Source organism: Oncorhynchus masou, chromosome 10, assembly GCF_036934945.1.
Source record: "Oncorhynchus masou masou isolate Uvic2021 chromosome 10, UVic_Omas_1.1, whole genome shotgun sequence".
Lineage (NCBI taxonomy): Eukaryota > Metazoa > Chordata > Actinopteri > Salmoniformes > Salmonidae > Oncorhynchus > Oncorhynchus masou.
The window spans coordinates 20,515,117-20,537,523 of NC_088221.1; positions in this window are offsets into that span (position 1 = coordinate 20,515,117).

Sequence of the window (22,407 nt, forward strand, 5' to 3'; positions counted from 1 at the left end):
CCCTTCGCCAGTGGACTTCAGTGCACAACACATCAGCTGTCTGTGACCAGGCGAAAAAAAAACATTTCCAAGCCAAACCTTCATATCATGACCGCTAACTGCTACACATCATAGTCAACATAGCTATTTAAACTAACGTGTTAGTAAACCCGCTACAATCATGCAGTACAGTGTATACAGTTAACAGTAAGCAGTTTAGCAGTTACACCGGTAGGCATACATTTATAAAACCAAAAGCTTACCTTGACTTGGAAGAGTTCCAGTGTTGGATAGCCATACACAGCTAGCTAACATATTTTGCCTCTCTCTTTGAGCCGGGTGTTTGAGTAGTACAAACCAGCTGACTGCATTTGATGCTAGCTAAGCAAGTGAAAGTGAAAGTAAAAAAAAAAAATTCTCTCTTTCTTTCTTGTTTCTCCTTAATTTTGGAAGAAATCTATTTGTTCAGAACTTTTCAATTATTGTCTTTCTCTCTCTTTGAGTCAATGATTCATCACATGTTATGCACTGCAGTGCTAGCTAGCTAGCTAGCTGTAGCTTATGCATTCAGTAATAGATTAATTCTCTGATCCTTGGGTGGACAACATGTCAGTTCATGCTGCAAGGGCTCTGATTGGTTGGAGGATATACTCCTGAAGTTGTCATAATTACTAAGTAAGTCTATGAAAGGCGATGAGAACCATGAGCCTCCTAGGTTTTGTATTGAAGTCGTTGTACCCAGAGGAGGATAGAAGCTAGCAGTACTCTGTCTTAACCATGGTGATACCCTACAGAGTACTTACTGAGGGTACTTCAGACCTTAATTTCAAAACAGTGTGTTTTAATCAATTATTTGGTGACGTGAATATATTTAGTATAGTTTTATCTAACATAATACATTTGAAATATATAACTATTAAAATGTTTATGAAATTCACCGAGGAGGATGGTCCTCCCATTCCTCTTCCGAGGAGCCTCCACTGGTGTGGATACAGTTGAAGTCGGAAGTTAGGTTTCAACCACTCCACAGATTTCTTGTTAACAAACTATAGTTTTGGCAAGTTGGTTAGGAGATCTACTTTGTGCATGACACAAGTAACTTTTCTAACAATTGTTTACAGACAGATTATTTCACTTATAATTCATTGTATCACAATTCCAGTGGGTCAGAAGTTTACATACAATAAGTTGACTGTGCCTTTAAACAGCTTGGTAAATTCCATGATGTCATGACTTTAGAAACTTCTGATCATTTGAGTCAATTGGAGGTGTAGCTGTGGATGTATTTCAACACCTACCTTCAAACTCAGTGCCTCTTTGCTTGACATCATAGGAAAATCAAAAGAAATCAGCCAAGACCTCATAAAAAAAAATGTAGGCCTCCACAAGCCTGGTTCATCCTTGGGAGCAATTTCCAAACGCCTGAAGGTACCACGTTCATCTGTACAAACAATAGTACGCAAGTATAAAAACCATGGGACCATGCAACCATCATACCGCTTAGGAAGGAGACGCGTTCTGTCTCCTAGAGATGAATGTACTTGGGTGCGAAAAGTGCAAATCAATCCCAGAACAACAGCAAAGGACCTTGTGAATATGCTGGAGGAAACAGGTACAAAAGTATCTATCTCCACAGTAAAACGAGTCCTATATCGACATAACCTGAAAGGCTGCTCAGCAAGGAAGAAGGCACTGCTCCAAAACCGCCATAAAAAAGTCAGACTACGGTTTGCAACTGCACATGGGGACAAAGATTGCACTTTTTGGAGAAATGTCCTCTGGTCTGATGAAACAAAAATAGAACTCTTTGTTCATAATGACCATCGTTATGTATTGAGGAAAAGGGGGAGGCTTGCAAGCCGAAGGTATACCATCCCAACTGTGAAGCACAGGGGTGGCAGCATCATGTTGTGGGGGTGCTTTACTGCAGGAGGGACTGGTGCACTTCACAAAATATCTGGATATATTGAAGCAACATCTCAAGACATCAGGAAGTTAAAGCTTGGTCGCAAATGGGTCTTCCAAATGGACAATGACCCCAAGCATTCTTCCAATGTTGTGGCAAATTTGGCTTAAGGACATCAAAGTCAAGGTATTGGAGTGGCCATCACAAAGCCCTGACCTCAATTCTATAGAACATTTGTAGGTAGACCTGAAAAAGCGTGCGTGAGCAAGGAGGCCTACAAACCAGTTCTGTCAGGAGGAATGTGCCAAAATCCACCAAACCTATTGTGGGAAGCTTGTGGAAGGCTACCTAAAACATTTGACCCAAGTTAAACAATTTAAAGGCAATGCTACCAAATACTAACTGAGTGTATGTAAACTGACCCACTGGGAATGTGATGAAAGAAATGCAAGCTGAAAAAATAATTCTCTCTACTATTATTCTGATATTTCACATTCTTAAAATAAAGTGGTGATCCTAACTGACCTAAAACACTGAATATTTACATTTACATTACATTTACATTTAAGTCATTTAGCAGATTTACTAGGATTAAATGTCAGGAATTGTGAAAAACTGAGTTTAAATGTATTTGGCTAAGGTGTATGTAAACTTCTGACTTCAACTGTATATGTTCTTGGTAATAAAGATGCACTTCGTGGCACTACTGAAACATTAATGCACTTCTGCCCAAAAGCTTGCAAGTTCAAATCCCCAAAGCCTTACATTTACATTAAATGTCCATGAGCACTACCATTTAATTTTTTTTTTTTAACTAATTCAATTTGTTGCTTGGACTTATTGCACCCGTTACTGAAATGGTTCTCATTTATTCATTTTTCTAATCCTGTTAGTTATTCTGAATCCAGATTGTTGGTGAATAAAAGTTACCATTTTTTGCTATTGCCACTCAGGCTCGATTCCAATAGGAAGTTGACATCACTTTGCAAGCCGGTATTGTGAATATGCTGGTACGCTGCTGACCAGTGTCAGAAACACACCGAAGGCTGGTCACCAGCTAAAACACAACAACAGCTGGTCACCAGCTAAAACACGATGGCTGGTCACCAGCTAAAACACAACGACGGCTGGTCACCAGCAAAAACACAACGACGGCTGGTCACCAGCTAAAACACAACGACAGCTGGTCACCAGCTAAAACACAACGACGGCTGGTCACCAGCTAAAACATAACGACGGCTGGTCACCAGCTAAAACACAACGACGGCTGGTCACCAGCTAAAACATAACGACGGCTGGTCACCAGCAAAAACACAATGAAGGCTGGTCACCAGAGAAACACAATGAAGGCTGGTCACCAGTAAAAACACAATGAAGGCTGGTCACCAGAGAAACACAATGAAGGCTGGTCACCAGTAAAAACACAATGAAGGCTGGTCACCAGTAAAAACACAATGAAGGCTGGTCACCAGCTAAAACACAACGATGGCTGGTCACCAGTAAAAACACAACGAAGGCTGGCCACCAGAGAAACACAACGATGGCTGGTCACCAGTAAAAACACAATGAAGGCTGGTCACCAGAGAAACACAATGAAGGATGGTCACCAGTAAAAACACAATGAAGGCTGGTCACCAGAGAAACACAATGAAGGCTGGTCACCAGAGAAACACAATGAAGGCTGGTCACCAGTAAAAACACAATGAAGGATGGTCACCAGAGAAACACAATTAAGGCTGGTCACCAGTAAAAACACAATGAAGGCTGGTCACCAGTAAAAACACAATGAAGGCTGGTCACCAGAGAAACACAATGAAGTCTGGTCACCAGTAAAAACATAACGAAGGCTGGCCACCAGAGAAACACAATGAAGGCTGGTCACCAGTAAAAACACAATGATGGCTGGTCACCAGCAAAAACACAATGAAGGCTGGTCACCAGAGAAACACAATGAAGGCTGGTCACCAGTAAAAACACAATGAAGGCTGGTCACCAGAGAAACACAATGAAGGCTGGTCACCAGTAAAAACACAATGAAGGCTGGTCACCAGAGAAACACAATGAAGGCTGGTCACCAGTAAAAACACAATGAAGGCTGGTCACCAGTGAAACACAATAAAGGCTGGTCACCAGAGAAACACAATGAAGGATGGTCACCAGTAAAAACACAATGAAGGCTGGTCACCAGAGAAACACAATGAAGGCTGGTCACCAGTAAAAACACAATGAAGGCTGGCCACCAGAGAAACCCAATGAAGGCTGGTCACCAGTAAAAACACAATGAAGGCTGGCCACCAGAGAAACACAATGAAGGCTGGTCACCAGAGAAACACAATGAAGGCTGGTCACCAGAGAAACACAATGAAGGCTGGTCACCAGTAAAAACACAATGAAGGCTGGTCACCAGAGAAACACAATGAAGGCTGGTCACCAGAGAAACACAATGAAGGCTGGTCACCAGAGAAACACAATGAAGGCTGGTCACCAGTAAAAACACAATGAAGACTGGTCACCAGAGAAACACAATGAAGTCTGGTCATCAGTAAAAACACAATAAAGGCTGGTCACCAGTGAAACACAATGAAGGCTGGTCACCAGAGAAACACAATGAAGGATGGTCACCAGTAAAAACACAATGAAGGCTGGTCACCAGAGAAACACAATGAAGGCTGGTCACCAGAGAAACACAATGAAGGCTGGTCACCAGTAAAAACACAATGAAGGATGGTCACCAGTAAAAACACAATGAAGGCTGGTCACCAGAGAAACACAATGAAGGCTGGTCACCAGTAAAAACACAATGAAGGATGGTCACCAGTAAAAACACAATGAAGGCTGGTCACCAGAGAAACACAATGAAGGCTGGTCACCAGTAAAAACACAATGAAGGCTGGTCACCAGTAAAAACACAATGAAGGCTGGTCACCAGCTAAAACACAACGATGGCTGGTCACCAGTAAAAACACAATGAAGGCTGGCCACCAGAGAAACCCAATGAAGGCTGGTCACCAGTAAAAACACAATGAAGGCTGGCCACCAGAGAAACCCAATGAAGGTTGGTCACCAGTAAAAACACAATGATGGCTGGTCACCAGCAAAAACACAATGAAGGCTGGTCACCAGAGAAACACAATGAAGGCTGGTCACCAGAGAAACACAATGAAGGCTGGTCACCAGAGAAACACAATGAAGGCTGGTCACCAGTAAAAACACAATGAAGGCTGGTCACCAGAGAAACACAATGAAGGCTGGTCACCAGTAAAAACACAATGAAGGCTGGTCACCAGTGAAACACAATGAAGGCTGGTCACCAGAGAAACACAATGAAGGATGGTCACCAGTAAAAACACAACGATGGCTGGTCACCAGTAAAAACACAATGAAGGCTGGCCACCAGAGAAACCCAATGAAGGCTGGTCACCAGTAAAAACACAATGAAGGCTGGCCACCAGAGAAACCCAATGAAGGCTGGTCACCAGTAAAAACACAATGAAGGCTGGTCACCAGAGAAACACAATGAAGGCTGGTCACCAGAGAAACACAATGAAGGCTGGTCACCAGTAAAAACACAATGAAGGCTGGTCACCAGAGAAACACAATGAAGGCTGGTCACCAGAGAAACACAATGAAGGCTGGTCACCAGTAAAAACACAATGAAGGCTGGTCACCAGTAAAAGCACAATGAAGGCTGGTCACCAGCTAAAACACAACGATGGCTGGTCACCAGTAAAAACACAATGAAGGCTGGCCACCAGAGAAACCCAATGAAGGCTGGTCACCAGTAAAAACACAATGAAGGCTGGCCACCAGAGAAACCCAATGAAGGCTGGTCACCAGTAAAAACACAATGATGGCTGGTCACCAGCAAAAACACAATGAAGGCTGGTCCCAAGAGAAACACAATGAAGGCTGGTCACCTGCCTATGCTGGACTATGCTGTTTGTTTTCAGCAGGGTCTCTTATCCTCTCTCATCCTGTCTCCCACTCTCTCCCTCTCTCATGCTCCTCCTCCCCCCCATCTCCCCCAAGCCTGTGGAATCCCAGCCCCATCTACCTAAGTGTCACTGAGGAATGTTCCATCATTGAAATGGGGGAGAATGGCTGTGGCTAATATATAACCAATTACCCCGGGGACATTTCCTGTTTGTCCTTTGAGCTCCACCACAGCCTCAAAGTGCCAATTAGGCCCGGAATGCCAGAACATGGCTACTATTTGGCAGGGGTCAGCGCACCAGTGACCTCACATTCTAAAGGACTATTGTTCCCAGGCCCTGAGAGACTCCACAAGACACACACAGATAGAGATAGAGAAATGCACACACACACTGCCCTGGCCCCTGGTGGACCGACATCAAGACCCCGCTTTGTTTAAATAGCATTTGCCCGCACAGCCACCCTCCATGCAAGGGATTAAACAAGGTGTGTGTCCAGCGTAGAATTGCATTGTGAATGTTTGGCAGATATTAGATTGGCTGATGGAGCCCTTACGGAAAAAACTTGTGAATTTCACATATGAACAGGTGATCTCGCATGATCTCATATGATCGCATGTGATTTCATTTGAAGTTAATGTGATAACATAAAACTACACGTGACAACATGTGAGCATGTGCAAGAACATGACCTTATCTGAAATTAATGTGAAATAAATGTGACAATATGGGGATGCAAAATCTCAAATTGTGATAGCATGAAACTACACGTGACAATGTGAGCACGTTAAAACACAATCTCATGTGAAATAAATGGGACAACATGGGGAGGCAAAATTTCAACATGTGATACTATGAATATGATACTGTATTTTATAGCTAAATTACCGCGTTAATGTGAAAGGACACTATGATGCTGTATCTTGATTACTTGGGAATCACCTTGCCTCAGGATTTGAAGTCCTCACCTGTTGGTTGCTAGCTACAGTACCTGAAGTTCCTGCTGTGACACCAGGTCAGTGGAAATAATGGAGATTGGCTATATGTTTATTGCCAAGAATACACATTTTGCCGGAAGTTGCAGTAAAATAAAGCAAATATATACAACAACTTGAAGGTGTTATTTCCATAAAATGAGAGTCTTTTGCTGTACTCTGATTTAAGTTACTGAAAGATCTTGTATAGTGACCACAATTGGGACTTAAATGGGATAGGAACTCATAACCTCTCTGTTGCTAGAAACCTGAAATATCCTGCTACAGTGCAGCTACAACAACAGATCTGTGAGCATGAAAGAGATACTGTGTGATCACAGACATTGGCAAGAATGCATTTCTGCACTTTGCTGAGTGCTGTCCAGAATCAAGTAAATAATTGTCCAATTATCACCACCAACGTAAACCTAGCAGTGCAGGACACTTGACATCATAGAGTATACATGAATTCTTTGAAGATTTAAACTGGCAACTTCTTGATAGAGAGTACATCAATGTTTCTGCAGTGCCACCAGGTTCTTACTTATTGCTTGGAAAATACACAACATGACCAAATGTATGACCAAAAGACACCTGCTCGTCGAACATCTCATTCCAAAATCATGGGCATTAATATGGAGTTGGTCCCCCCTTTTCTGATATAACAGCCTCCACTCTTCTGGGAAGGGTTTCCAATATATGTTGGAACATTGCTGCAGGGACTTGCTTCCATTAATCCACAAGAGCATCAGTGAGGTCGGGTTCGCAGTCGGCATTCCAATTCATCCCAAAGGTGTTTGATGGAGTTGAGGTCAGGGCTCTGTGCAGGTCAGTCAAGTTCTTCCATACCAATCTCGACAATTTCTGTATGGACCTCGCTTTGGGGACGGGGGCATTGTCATGCTGAAACAGGAAAGGGCCTTCACCAAACTGTTGCCATAAAGTTGGAAGCACAGAATCATCTAGAATGTCATTGTGTGGTGTAGTGTCTTAATATAGAGGTTATTGTGCATTTCCCAGTAAGTTAATAGCAACTTTGTCACGTTCTGACCCTAGTTATTGTGTTAATTGTTTGTTTTAGTTGGTCAGGATGTGAGTTGGGTGGGCATTCTATGTTTTGTGTGTCTAGGTTGTTTTTCTGTGTTCGGCCTAGTATGGTTCTCAATCAGAGGCAGGTGTCGTTAGTTGGTGTCGTTAGTCTCTGATTGAGAATTATACTCAGGTAGCCTGGGTTTCACTGTTGTTTTGTGGGTGATTGTTTCCGTGTCTGTTTCACCACGCAGGACTGTTTTGGTCTTTCACATTTGTTGTTTTGTCATTTGAAGTATTCAGTTTGGATGTATTATTAAATAAGATGAACATTCACCACGCTGGTCCTCTCTGGAAACTAGTAGTTTGTAAGTTAATTGTAAAATTCACAATTTACTGGAATAACATTGCCAGTAACCTACAGGACACGTTCTGTCACTAGCAATCTTTTTGGTCTCCCATGAGAGGGAGGTCATCCCAGTTATGTGCTCTGTTTTATTCTATTCATACAAAAAGCTGTCAGTTCTGCAGCCTTGTTAAAGGCTGACATAAGTGCATATACCACAGAACAGACATACCATTTTTCATTTCTAGCTCGTCACCACGTCAGTGTAATACTCACTTTCCTACCAGACCATCAGGCCAATGTGTGTGTGATGGATTAGCTACGTTAAGTTACTGTGAATTTTAGAATTCCCACTTGCAAGTAGTTGACAGTAAGTTATTGTCAATTAAACATTAACTTGGCGTGAAACGGCTGCCATTAAGCTACCGGAAAACGGACAGCAACCTCTTCACATTGCAAGGATTGCAGAACTGATAGTGTCAAAAGAGGTGCTTAATCTTGATCTTTTTCTTCTTCGATGATATCATGGTGGTCTGCAAACGATCGTTTAAGTGCATGCTGCCACCTATTGTGCTGGAATGTACGATCAACCATGATCTGGCCAATTCTGTACAAACATGAAAATAAAATTTTAAACCAAGTAAATCCCTCATTTCTACCACACCCTCCCCACTCCCCCCCCAAAACCCCTCCCCACTCCCCCCAAAACCCCTCCCCATTAAACTTTATCTATATCATGCTGAAACCCCCAATATCTCTTTTGCAGTCTCCACAATAACCTTCACCCTGGCATTTCTGCTTTGCACAACCCGAGTCGTATTGATAAAGTCAACTTTAAAGAAAGGAAAGGGGGGTACCTAGTCAGTTGTTTAACTGAATGTATTCAACTGAAATGTGTCTTCCGCATTTAACCCAACCCCTCTGAATCAGAGAGGTGCGGAGGGCTGCCTTAATCAACATCCACGTCTTCAGCACCCGAGGAACAGTGGGTTAATTGCCTTGCTCGGGGGCAGAAAGACAGATTTTTACTTTGCCAGCTCATGAATTCGATCCAGCAACTTTTCGGTTACTGGCCTAAGGCTCCTACCTTTATTGATTTTCAAAGTGTTCTTTGGAACATTCATGAGCACAATATTTCTGAACAGGCCTTGAAACCACGCCAGGACCATCAGAAGCACCAGCCCAGACAGGAGGTCCACTTACTACAGGTACATCCATGTCAGATCCATCAATCCGCAATATAGTTCTACCAATCTGTTTTGCGGCCTCTGCATATGATACATCATGACTAATCCTATATCTCTGAGCCTCTCTAGCCTCTTTCTGTACCTGGCATCCCCCAAAATGCTGCACTGTGTACTCCCTCACATTTACAGTACTTAACCTACACATTGCTTCCACATTCACTGTAATCATGTGCCCCTCCACACTTTGCAAATGTTTTCTCTCCTTTACACTGAGCCGCTTTAGGTCCCATTCTTTGACATTTAAAAAAGACTGCAGTGCATATGGGACAAATTCTCTAACATTGAAACTAAGAAATCCTATCTGTACTTTTCCCGGCAAGACTTTCTCAAACCTCAGCATCACTGATACACTTTCACTACTTTGACCCTCTTTCCTACTGATCAACCTTTTGGCCTCAATCACTCTGCCTCTCTTCACATTTTCTTTAGTATCATCTGTGGACATAGATATTGGGACCCCAGTGATGACTGACCCCAATCTAGCACCAGGTACATGGCTTTAACCTTCCCATTAAGCTTTTGCATTTTCAGAATCTTCTCTTGCTGAGCATGACTACCACACAATATTAACAATCTACCATTTCCAATGAACCGAGCTAATTTCACTTCACCTACCTCGTTCTCCATGGCATGACTTACAGGGCCTCACTATCACCACTTTCCACTCCAACACATCACTACTCTTGCTTCCTACCTTGGCCCTCTTTCTGCTTTCTTCACTAGACACTCCACTGCTTTCTGTATCATGATCTCTCACTTCTTCCTATGTCTTTCCACTACCGACCATTCCGGTCCTTGACCCTCATCCTCTCGCTCCATACCGTCAGAACTGATGCCTATATTGTTTGCATTCCAGCACAGCTGTTGCTTCACCAACTTTTTCTCCATTTCATCCACACTGCGTGCCACCATTTCCCAAACAATGGATCAGCTCTACAGGCTTGAACAGCAACAAAGTGCTGCTTTGGCTACACTGAATCACTTTCTGTGATCAACACAAAAATAAAACCAATGAAACTGGTACAACATTCCGACTGACGGTTGGCACAAATACAACATGTTTTAGACCATGCCGCCAATACCGTCCCGCCAGCACATTGCCCCCACCTACAAGTGGAGTATACTGTAGCTGCGTTCACATGCTAGTCGGAACTCAGAAATGTTCGACTTGCTCATTCGTTGAACGTGGCACATGTTTAACTACCAGTTAGAAAGTCTGACATTTTTTAGTTTCCTAGTCCCGACTATCACATGAATGCAGCATAATGCTGCATTCGTAACCAAATGGGAAGTGGGAATTTACCACATACGACCATGAAAAATCCACTAACAGCATTTTTGGCAGTTAAATGCAACAACAAAACACGATTCATAAAAAGCTATCTATTAATATGTTTTTTGAACACTATAATTTGTTTACAAGCATGATACCTGTACTTTTAGTTTATGGTTTACGCAGCTTGTAGGCCATTATCCAATCAGTTTTTCTCAATGAGTTCAAAACATGTAAATGCATTCAATTGGTATTTACAACTTCACAACTGGTAAATTCCCACATCCCACATGGTTACAAACACAGCACTAAATGTAATATTTTGTGTAGAAAAATTTACCCTAAAAGGTCCCGACCAGTACCATGTGAGTTCCTGCATACCTCTGAAGGTACTTTATGTGTACCGTAACGCAGTTACGCCTCCGACACTGCCAAAACACCAGCTATGCGGGTGTTGGCTATCTCGTTTATGGTTAATCTGATTTTAATCTAGACCTTAAATGTCAAGTTTCACTGATAACTGTTACTTTTTCATTGGTGTTGTCAGATAACCACACAATTATTGACCTGATACAAGGCAACTTTTAGCAAAGTTTAGAAATATAACTCTATGGTCAATCTTTATCATGGCCACAAACCTAGTGGCAAAGCAGGAAACAGTTTAGTTACATGTTGAACCACATGATTTCACATGTGAAAAATAGTTTTTGGAGCATTTCACGCATGAGAACTTTTGAACACCTCAAACGTGACAACAAGTTTTTGAAATCATTCACGTTTAATTTTATGTGTCGCAGCTAAAGTATGAACCCACTTGGGGTTTGAACTCACAAGCTCCAGAGTTGAGGTACTCTGACCTTTCCACTGCACCACAAAGTCTAACATTCTCATATACATTCATTACCTATAATACATCTCTGCAATTAGAAAATGAGTACCATCTGCACTGCTATTTTAGTTATGCACTGCTATCAGTTATTCTGACTAATCTCTCATCATTGATTACATTGACTTATTTCAGCAATTTGAGGGTTTTCTGTATAATGTTGTTGGGGCATATTATTCTGCTTTAATGTTACACCTGACTCACTATGATAAATCTACTCGTTATTCTCAAGTGTATTTTTAATAAAGTGAAATCAGTTATTGACGCAGATATGGTGGCATAGCAGGATGATTGGAATGCAGTCAATCAAGAAGTTGTCCATTCAAATCCCAGTTAAGAACATGCTAAATAATAATTACTGAATAAACATACAGTACACAAAGTATGTAAGTTGAAAACACTATACACTAAGTATACCGAACACCTTCCAAATATTAATAAGTTACCCCCCTTTTGTCCTCAGAACAGCCTCAATTCATCATGGCATGGACTCTACAAGGTGTTGAAAGCGTTCCACAGGGATGCTGGCCCAAGTCGACTCCAATGCTTCCCACAGTTGTGTCAAGTTGGCTGGATGTCCTTTGGGTGGTGGACCATTCTTGATACCCACGAGGAACTATTGAGTGTAATAAAAACAGAAGCGTTGCAGTTCTTGACACAAACCGGTGCGCCTGGCACCTACTACCATACCCTGTTCAAATGCACTTAAATATTTTGTCTTGCCCATTCACCCTCTGAATGGCACAGATACACAATCCATGTCTTAATTGTCTCAAGGCTTAAAAATCCTTCTTTAACCTGTCTCCTCCCCTTCATCTACACTGATTGAAGTGGATTTAACAAGTGACATCAATAAGGGATCATAGCTTTCACCTGGATTCACCTGGTCAGTCTATGTCATGGGAAAGAGCAGGAGTGCTTACAGTTTCTCCCAATTGTTTACACACTAAAATTGGTACTTGAAACGCAACACCCACTCCTCACAGATGTAAACGTTAGTTGCTGAATTGTTCACTTCGAAATCAGAGCTTTAGCTCTATAAAAGGCCATGAGCTCTCATGTTTTGGAGGAAAATGGAAGTCAATGGTGAAGCAGGAGCTGGAGATGAAGGAGTTGGGAGGATGAGGAAGTACAGTCGTCTCAGATGAGATCAGGGCCACATTGGTTGGCCATGTGCTCCACCATGGATTGAATATGAGGGAGGCTGGGCAGAGACTTCAACCCAACCTGGGCCGCTACACAGTTGCATCTATCATCTGTACATTCAGAATTGAAAACTGGCAAGTTACCTACACTATGCTCTTTATGTATGTATAATGCAGTCCGACATCAGTAGGCTTATGTTACTCAGTGATTGTTGGCCAATGTTACAGTAATGTCATTTCACATTGAAAGAAAATAGATTATTTTAGCTTACTGTAACCAATCATATTTGTGGATCTTCTGCAGAACTGAGAGACGGCCAGGCCATGGTAGAAGACACGGGCTGTTCACACCAGAACTGAGAGAAGGCCAGGCCATGGTAGAAGACACTGGCTGTTCACACCAGAACTGAGAGAAGGCCAGGCCATGGTAGAAGACACGGGCTGTTCACACCAGAACTGAGAGAAGGCCAGGCCATGGTAGAAGACACTGGCTGTTCACACCAGAACTGAGAGAAGGCCATGGTAGAAGACACGGGCTGTTCACACCAGAACTGAGAGACGGCCAGGCCATGGTAGAAGACTGGCTGTTCACACCAGAACTGAGAGACGGCCAGGCCATGGTAGAAGACACTGGCTGTTCACACCAGAACTGAGAGAAGGCCAGGCCATGGTAGAAGACACGGGCTGTTCACACCAGAACTGAGAGAAGGCCAGGCCATGGTAGAAGACACTGGCTGTTCACACCAGAACTGAGAGAAGGCCAGGCCATGGTAGAAGACACGGGCTGTTCACACCAGAACTGAGAGAAGGCCAGGCCATGGTAGAAGACACTGGCTGTTCACACCAGAACTGAGAGAAGGCCAGGCCATGGTAGAAGACACGGGCTGTTCACACCAGAACTGAGAGAAGGCCAGGCCATGGTAGAAGACACGGGCTGTTCACACCAGAACTGAGAGACGGCCAGGCCATGGTAGAAGACACGGGCTGTTCACACCAGAACTGAGAGACGGCCAGGCCATGGTAGAAGACACGGGCTGTTCACACCAGAACTGAGAGAAGGCCAGGCCATGGTAGAAGACACTGGCTGTTCACACCAGAACTGAGAGAAGGCCAGGCCATGGTAGAAGACACGGGCTGTTCACACCAGAACTGAGAGAAGGCCAGGCCATGGTAGAAGACACTGGCTGTTCACACCAGAACTGAGAGAAGGCCATGGTAGAAGACACGGGCTGTTCACACCAGAACTGAGAGACGGCCAGGCCATGGTAGAAGACTGGCTGTTCACACCAGAACTGAGAGAAGGCCAGGCCATGGTAGAAGACACTGGCTGTTCACACCAGAACTGAGAGACGGCCAGGCCATGGTAGAAGACACGGGCTGTTCACACCAGAACTGAGAGACGGCCAGGCCATGGTAGAAGACACGGGCTGTTCACACCAGAACTGAGAGACGGCCAGGCCATGGTAGAAGACTGGCTGTTCACACCAGAACTGAGAGACGGCCAGGCCATGGTAGAAGACACGGGCTGTTCACACCAGAACTGAGAGACGGCCAGGCCATGGTAGAAGACACTGGCTGTTCACACCAGAACTGAGAGAAGGCCATGGTAGAAGACACGGGCTGTTCACACCAGAACAGGAGATCGCTGTTGTGAACATGGTGGTGGCAAACAATACCATTGGACTATGAGAAATCCAGACAATGAGAAATTGCAGACAACACAATATTCAAGAACATTCACCAGGCTTGTCTACATTGGACCGTGTATTACAGTGCAACTGAATCCGGATGAAACAGGTCTACAGGGTTCCATTTGAGCAAAACTCAGCGGGTTAAAGAACAGCGCTATGAATATGTGCAAGTAAGTACTCTACTGTGAATTTACTATCATATCAGCACTGTATAGACACATTACAGTACTGTAATCCAGTATATTGTGCCTTACCATATTGACTGCTCTAGGTCTATGTCACATAATGTCTTATCTGTTTCAGAGAGTCTTGGAGCTGGATGCCCCTGTAATTCAGCACGTTTATATTTACATTAAGGCTGGCTTCAAACTACTGTATCCAAAAGAAGGGGACAGAACATTATTGGCCATTGTGAATCTCCCTGAACAGCGTGGAGGGAATATCACCATGTGTGCAGCCGTTAGCCAGCAAGGCGTCCTCCATCACCATGCCAACCTTGGTCCCTACAACACCACCCTTCTCATCACATTCCTGGACACATTACATGGCATCCTCATTCCAGCTGAGCAGAGGGGTGGACCAGAGCAGCCCAGGTATGTTGTCATCTGGGAAGATGTGAGTTTCCACCGGGCTGCTCTGGTCCACAACTGGTTCATCGACCACCCACAATTTATTGTTCTATACCTCCCACCATATTCCCCATTCCTAAACCCAATTGAAGAGGGGTTTATTCGGCATGGTGATGGAAGGTGTATGACCGCCATTCCCTCGCAGGCACGCCTCTTCTCCAGGCAATGGAGGATGCATGTGGTGAAGTTGATGTGGGGGCTTTCAGCAGCTGGATCCGTCACCCCAGAAGAGTGTCTTTCCCCGCTGTTTAGCCAGGGAGGACATGGCTTGTGACGTAGATGAGGTGCTGTGGCCAGACCAAAATAGTGTCAGAATGCAGCCTAATGTCTTTTTTCTTACATTTTGCGTGTGTTTTTGTCTTTTTGTGTTCAGAGTTTTGGAATAATTAGCCACTTTAATAAATAAAAAAATGTTGTACAGAAAACCCTTTGCCTTCCTGAATTTTCTCCTTTTGGATATGGAAAGTGTTACATACAAAACACAAAGTTTCACAAATACTGCATTTTGGAGATTAATGTTTGTTACTGTATTGTGTTTATGTATATTTGAGTAGGTATACATTACTGTAACAATCCTTTCAAACCAGCTACAGTGTAACCGAAATGCAAAAGGCATAAACCTACTGATGGGATCTTCCTAGTAGTGTTTTGTGTTGAGCACCTCAGTGTGTTGTTGGTAGACCGATCTATTCATATGCTGCGTGTCATTTTGATGAAAAACATATTTTGTAAAGTGCTAAAACAGTTTGAATGCAGTATTTGCTTTTGCTAGAGGTTTGTGTTTTGGGGGAAAATGGGCCAAAGATTCAGCAAACGTGTATAACCTGTAATATGTTGTATACTCGTATGTTAAAAGCACTATGTTAATCATAATGACTCGTCTTTGTTTGCAGGCCCTCACCTGAGAAATATCATCACATTTGAAGTGTTCCAAAAACACATGGCTTCACATGTGGTTTTTCCTTAAGGGAGGTGAGGGCAATTTCTTTTCAAACGGCTGCCTACCTGAGCCACAATGTCAGGAATGCTCCTGGATTATTCAGTTCTTTGTGTCCCAGTACAGCTCAGAGGTTCACACACACACACACACACACACTTGGAGGTATGCAGTTGCGTTAACAGAAACCTGACCTACCTGACAGATCGAAACTACACCCACGCGCTGTTAACCCTTCAACACCTAGCGTGGGAAATAAAGCCTGGCATGAGATACCTGCCCTAACACACCAGAGAGAGATGCACTGCTGGATAGATGGAGGGAGGGATGGCTGGACTGTCTAGAGGAGAGGAAAAATGTCACAAGTTTTTTGGCTCTCTCTTGGCCTTTCATCGGCCGGGCCAGGCTGCTGTGGGATCAAAGGGCTGTTTGGCTACTGTGAAAACATGATTGCAGCCTTGTTGCCCAATGCATTGGTTTTAAAATATGGGTCCACTCGGTTACAGGCGCAACCGTTGCAAACCTTCCCTCTGCCATGTTGCTTATTTTCTCTGCCACAAAGAGCATGTGAGAGCGAGACCTTGTGTCTTTGTATTTTTTTCATTAGTCCACTGTTGATACGGCCCCAAATGTTTTACATGTCAGCAGAGATAATATATTGGACAATCCAAGAAGCAAAGTGTCACATGATGCAAATCAAATCAAGTGATTTGAAAAACTTGACTGCTGACATGCGAAACATTTTGTGACTGTATAACAGTGGACGAATGAAAAAAAAAATACCACAAAGTTTTGGAGTGGATTTTTCCTTTAAGGCCTTTCAATTCTACACAGTGTTTTTTCTACAGTGGAGTCTGCTGAGGGTGGACGGCTCATAAGACTGTCTGGAACGGCGTTATTGGAATGGCATCAAACACATAGAAACCATGTCTTCGATACCGTTCTACTGCCTCCGCTCCAGCCATTACCACAAGCCCGTCCTCCCCAATTAAGGTGCCACCAACCTCCTGTGTTTTACATGTAGCTTATAGACCTACAGAAATGCTGGGAATTCTTGGCATCAGAAAAAATATTAGTGTACACAACAGATGGTGTGGAGTCAGCTTCCCTCTTAACCACTTTTGAAGAAGTCTGATGAACGTTGCTTTTGAGGGAGATTATCCTTTTAAAAGATCTTTATGCTCCAATACAGTTATTTTAACTCCGAGGTTCAATTACCTTTTACTCCCATTACCTTCAAACATCACAGTCATGTTTTTGTCTATCGTGTGGCTGGTTGGTCTTCTCTTGGTTTTGGCCTGCTGTACTTGGTTATGAAGCTAACAGACTGAGGTCAATGTCATTCTGTCTGATGATGTCACAATAGCTTGTAAAAAACACCTCTGATGTTAGCAGTTAGCATGTAGAACATTTTGTATCAGCTGAAATCTTTAACCATAGAATTTGGAATTAGAATACTAGTAATTTAATATGATCTTTGTCTTTGACTGTGTTTTCAGTGTTCCAAATGGACAGGGTTTCTATAAATTACCAAAGCCAACATGGGGCTAATGTTTGGAGGGTTGATTTTTATCAGTGATATAGAAGTGGAAAGTAACCCAAACTTTCATTGTGCCTACGTCAGATATAGTTGTCTTGTACGGCAAATAATCCAGGAGTGGAAATACACACACCACAGGAGGTTGGTGGCACCTTAATTGAACAGGCTCGGGGTAATGGCTGGGTTGGAATAGGTGGAATGGTATCAAATACATCAATAATGCTATTCCATTCGCTCTGTTCCAGCCATTATTACGAGCTGTCCACCCCTTAGCAGCCTCCACTGACACACACACACACACACACACACACACACACACACACACACACACACACACACACACACACACACACACACACACACACACACACACACACACACACACACACACACACACACACACAGACACACACACACAGACACACACACACACAGTGTAAAAGCTTGAAAGCTAAACTACTTGTTAGTAATGGTCACTGTGCCCTCTGAACAAAACATAAAATCATGAGTCACTGGTGTGTGACTCTTTTGGTTTGTCTAAGACAGGCTACAGTATCTCTCTGTTAGTGGTACAACAACTGAGTGGCTCACTTTTATGACCAACGGACAACTGGTAGAGCTGTGGTGGAGAAACATGATACAGCAGGGTCAGACCTCTGACGATCTTTGGTCTGGGACTCCAAATGACAGAGTGGTTTCATCGCCAAAAATAAACACTCTTACTCCAGGACATTGCATGGTGACAGTCGCGGAAAAAGAAAACCCCCAAATGTCTACAGATTATGACATTTATTTCGGAGACGTACAAGTAGCTGACGTTTTGACGTAATGCACAGACACACACACACACACACACACACACCATGGCTAAATAGTGGTGCAGACATAGACACACACATGCAAAGTGGAGTGAGACAGGCGCTAGACAGGCTTGTGCTGTGACTCAAACAGAAGCCGTCGTCGTCTGGTCAACCAAAAGGTCCAGCGGAACCAACTCTGCTCTGGACACGTGTAGCGGACATCACTGTGCTTACCAATCGTACCACTTCCTCCCTCTCCAGCTCACACCAAGACCCTATCCCAGGACCTCTGCCCCGCAAACACGTGTCTCTAACTTTAACCCTCCTGCAGGTGACCTCCCTCCTGTGTAGTTCTGTTACCCAGTCGCACCACCAAAAAGCTTGCAACTCGGTGACGGGAATGGGAACATTTCATGCTGAGGAGTGAGGTTACATTTCCCCATCTGTTACAAACGTAGGCACATCTCTGCCACTGACCGTACTATCATATTTCCTAAAGAGGGCAATAACTCCTCTTTTAGACGAGAAAAACTGTATTCATGACAACGCTTCTCAAAACAACAGAAAGGTCATCACCATCACATCTCACCTGTGACATTGACGTCCTTCACTAGACAGTGAATCTGACACCAGCCTATGCCTCCAAGGCATAACGCACTCCACTGTAGTTCTGCACACCTAGCTATATGAACGATTGGAAAATGCAGACAAGTCTGAAAATACGACTCGCTAACGTATCGCAAACTTCCCATTTGAGATATCAAGTTCCATACAAGGAGTTTCCTGTTTAATGCACCGTGGTGGAATATGGAAAGACACTGTGTTATGATACTAGAAAGAGAATGGGATTATATGACATACAATGAGGTTCTGTTTCAAATAGAGGTTCTATGGTTCAGGAATTCTTATTCTAGACCTATTCTAGGCTTTACAAGGTGGTTAGAGAATAGGACCTTTTTGGTTGTTAATGAATGGTGAATTCAGGGAAAACCACTATTATGGAGTTAGATACCTGATACACATACAATATGTACAAAAGTATGTGGACTCCACTTCACATTAGTGGATTTGGCTATTTCAGCCACAGCCGTTGCGAAAAGGTGTATAAAATCGAGCACACAGCCATGCAATCTCGATAGACAAAGATTGTCAGTAGAATGGTCCGGACTAAAGAGCTTAGTGACTTTCAATGTTGCACAGTCATAGGATGCCACTTTTCCAACAACTCAGTTCATAACATTTCTGCCTTGCTAGAGCTGCCCGTATTGTGAAGTGGAAACGTCTAGGAGCAACAATGGATCAGCTGTGAAGTGGTAGGCCACGTAAGCTCATAGAATGGGAGTGCTCCGTACACAAAGCAAGGTCCATACAAAAATGGTTTGTCGAGGTCAGTGTGGAAGAGGTCAGTGTGGAAGAACTTGACTGGCATGCACAGAGCCCTGACCTCAACTCCATCAAACACCTCTGGGATGATTTGGAACACTGATTGCAAGGCAGGCCTAATTGCCCAATATCTGTGCCCAACCTCACCAATGCTCTTGTGGCTGAAGGGAAGCAAGTCCCCGCAGAAATGTTCCAAAAAATAGTGGTAAACTTTCCCAGAAGAGTGGAGGTTGTTATAGCAGCAGAGGGGGGACCAACTCCATATTTCTGTCCATGATTTTGAAACGAGCATGTGTCTACATACCTTTGGTAATGTAGTGTACATACCTACTCAGACTCCGGGACGCTGGCCTTCTAGGCAGAGTTGCAAAGAAAAAAGCCATATCTCAGACTGGTAAAAAAAAAAAAAAAAGATTAAGATGGGCAAAAGAACATAGACACTGGACAGAGGAACTCTGCCTAAAAGGCCAGCATCCCGGAGGCGCCTCTTCACTTTTGACCTTGAGACTGGTGTTTTGCTGGCACTATTTAATGAAGCTGCCAGTTGAGGACTTGTTAGGGGTCTGTTTCTCAAACTATACACTCTAATGTACTTGTCCTCTTGCTCAGTTCTGTACCGGGGCCTCCCACTTTTTCTATTCTGGTTAGTGCCAGTTTGAGCTGTTCTGTGAAGGGAGTAGTACACAGAGTTGTATGAGATCTTCCATTTCTTGGCAATTTCTCACATGGAATAGCCTTCATTTCTCAGAACAAGAATAGACTGACGAGTTTCAGAATAAAGTTCTCTGTTTCTAGCCATTTTGAGTCTGTAATCGAATCCACAAATGCTGATGCTCCAGATACTCAACTAGTCTAAAGAATAATGGGTCTCTGTACACCTATGTAGATATTCCAGCTACAGTAGATATTCCAGCTACAATAGTAGCTGGAATATCAGGATCTCACTTGGTGGAGTCAATAGGACGGAAAATGAATAAATGCAACAACATTGTGTTCTCTGTCACTAACAAATACAATCACGGGTGATAACTCTATAATTCCCTCGAAAGGAACGGCACTCTTGGAAAAAATGCTTTACACCAAGCAGTGTGTTAATTTAACACTGTTCCAGTCTCTATAGAAGTCCACACTTTAATGGTAATTGAACAACCAGCAAGCACTAACTTGCATATACCAACTTCACACAATCTTTAAGTAAATGGTCAATAGAATGAATACTTTTGGAAACACCATTGATGCAAAAAAATATCTGTTGCCTTTTGCATTGTAACATTCTTTATGACACAATATATCAGTGTGCGTGGGATGGTCCATATTCCAGACCCTGCTGTCATCATAGCTCTTTATGGTCAGGGACCTGTGTGAAGTAGGCCGCTCTGATAAGGACAGGTGTGTTAACTTACATTATGACGAAGTGAGAGGGACCGGCATGTCCTTTGATGGGAATTGATTGGATCATCAAAGAGGAACACCGAATGGAGAGAACGGAAAACCTGTAATGGCTTCCCAAACACGTCCTGCGGATGCTTTCTGGACTTCAGTTGCTAGCTGCTGTGGAACGTCTGACACAGAGTTAGAACTGCTCTGTCAGACTCCAGGCCGGAAGTCTAACTGCCAAGCCACTTGAGTAACTGGGTGACGTCTTTGAGTAACAGAGTTTAGTAACCTAGTCAACGTCACCATAGGGAAACAATGACCACAGTCTTTGGAACTGCCACGTAGCCCCCTACTTTATTCACCTGGATACCATATTATCCAATAATATCTTTATACATATCTCTATTGATGGCAGAGGCAGGGGCACTGCATGAGTGAGAAGAGATAAGGATAGTTCTGACGTTCAAGTATTTTTCCAGCAGCTACAGTTGAATTCGGAAGTTTACATACACCTTAGCCAAAAACATTTAAACTAAGTTTTCACAATTCCTGACATTTAATCCGAGTAAAAGTTTCCTGACTTAGGTCAGTTAGGATCACCAATTTATATTAAGAATGTGAAATGTCAGAATAATAGTAGAGAGAATTATTTATTTCAGCTTTTATTTCTTTCATCACATTCCCAGTGGGTCAGAAGTTTACATACACTCAATTAGTATTTGGTAGCATTGCCTTTAAATTGTGCAATTTTGGGTCAAGTGTTTTGGGTAGCCTTCCAGAAGATTCCCACAATAAGTTCGGTGAATTTTGGCCCATTCCTCCTGACAGAGCTGGTGTAACTGGGTCGGGTTTGTAGGCCTCCTTGCTCGCACACGCTTTTTCAGTTCTGCCCACAAATGTTCTATGGGATTGAGGTCAAGGCTTTGTGATGGCCACTCCAATACCATGACTTTGTTGTCCCTAAGCCATTTTGCCGCAACTTCGGAATTATGCTTGGGGTCATTGCCCATTTGGAAGAGCCATTTGCGGCCTAGCTTTAACTTCCTGACTGATGTCTTGAGATGTTGTTTCATTATATCCACCTAATTTTCCTGCCTCATGATGCCATCTATTTTGTGAAGTGCACCAGTCACTCCTGCAGCAAAGCACCCCCACAGCATGATGCTGCCACTCCTGTGCTTCACGATTGGGATGGTGTTCTTCAGCCTGCAAGCCTCCCTCTTTTCCCTCCAAACATATTGATGATCATTATGGCCAAACAGTTCTATTTTTGTTTCATCAGACCAGAGGACATTTCTCCAAAACGCACAATCTTTGTCCCCATGTGTAGTTG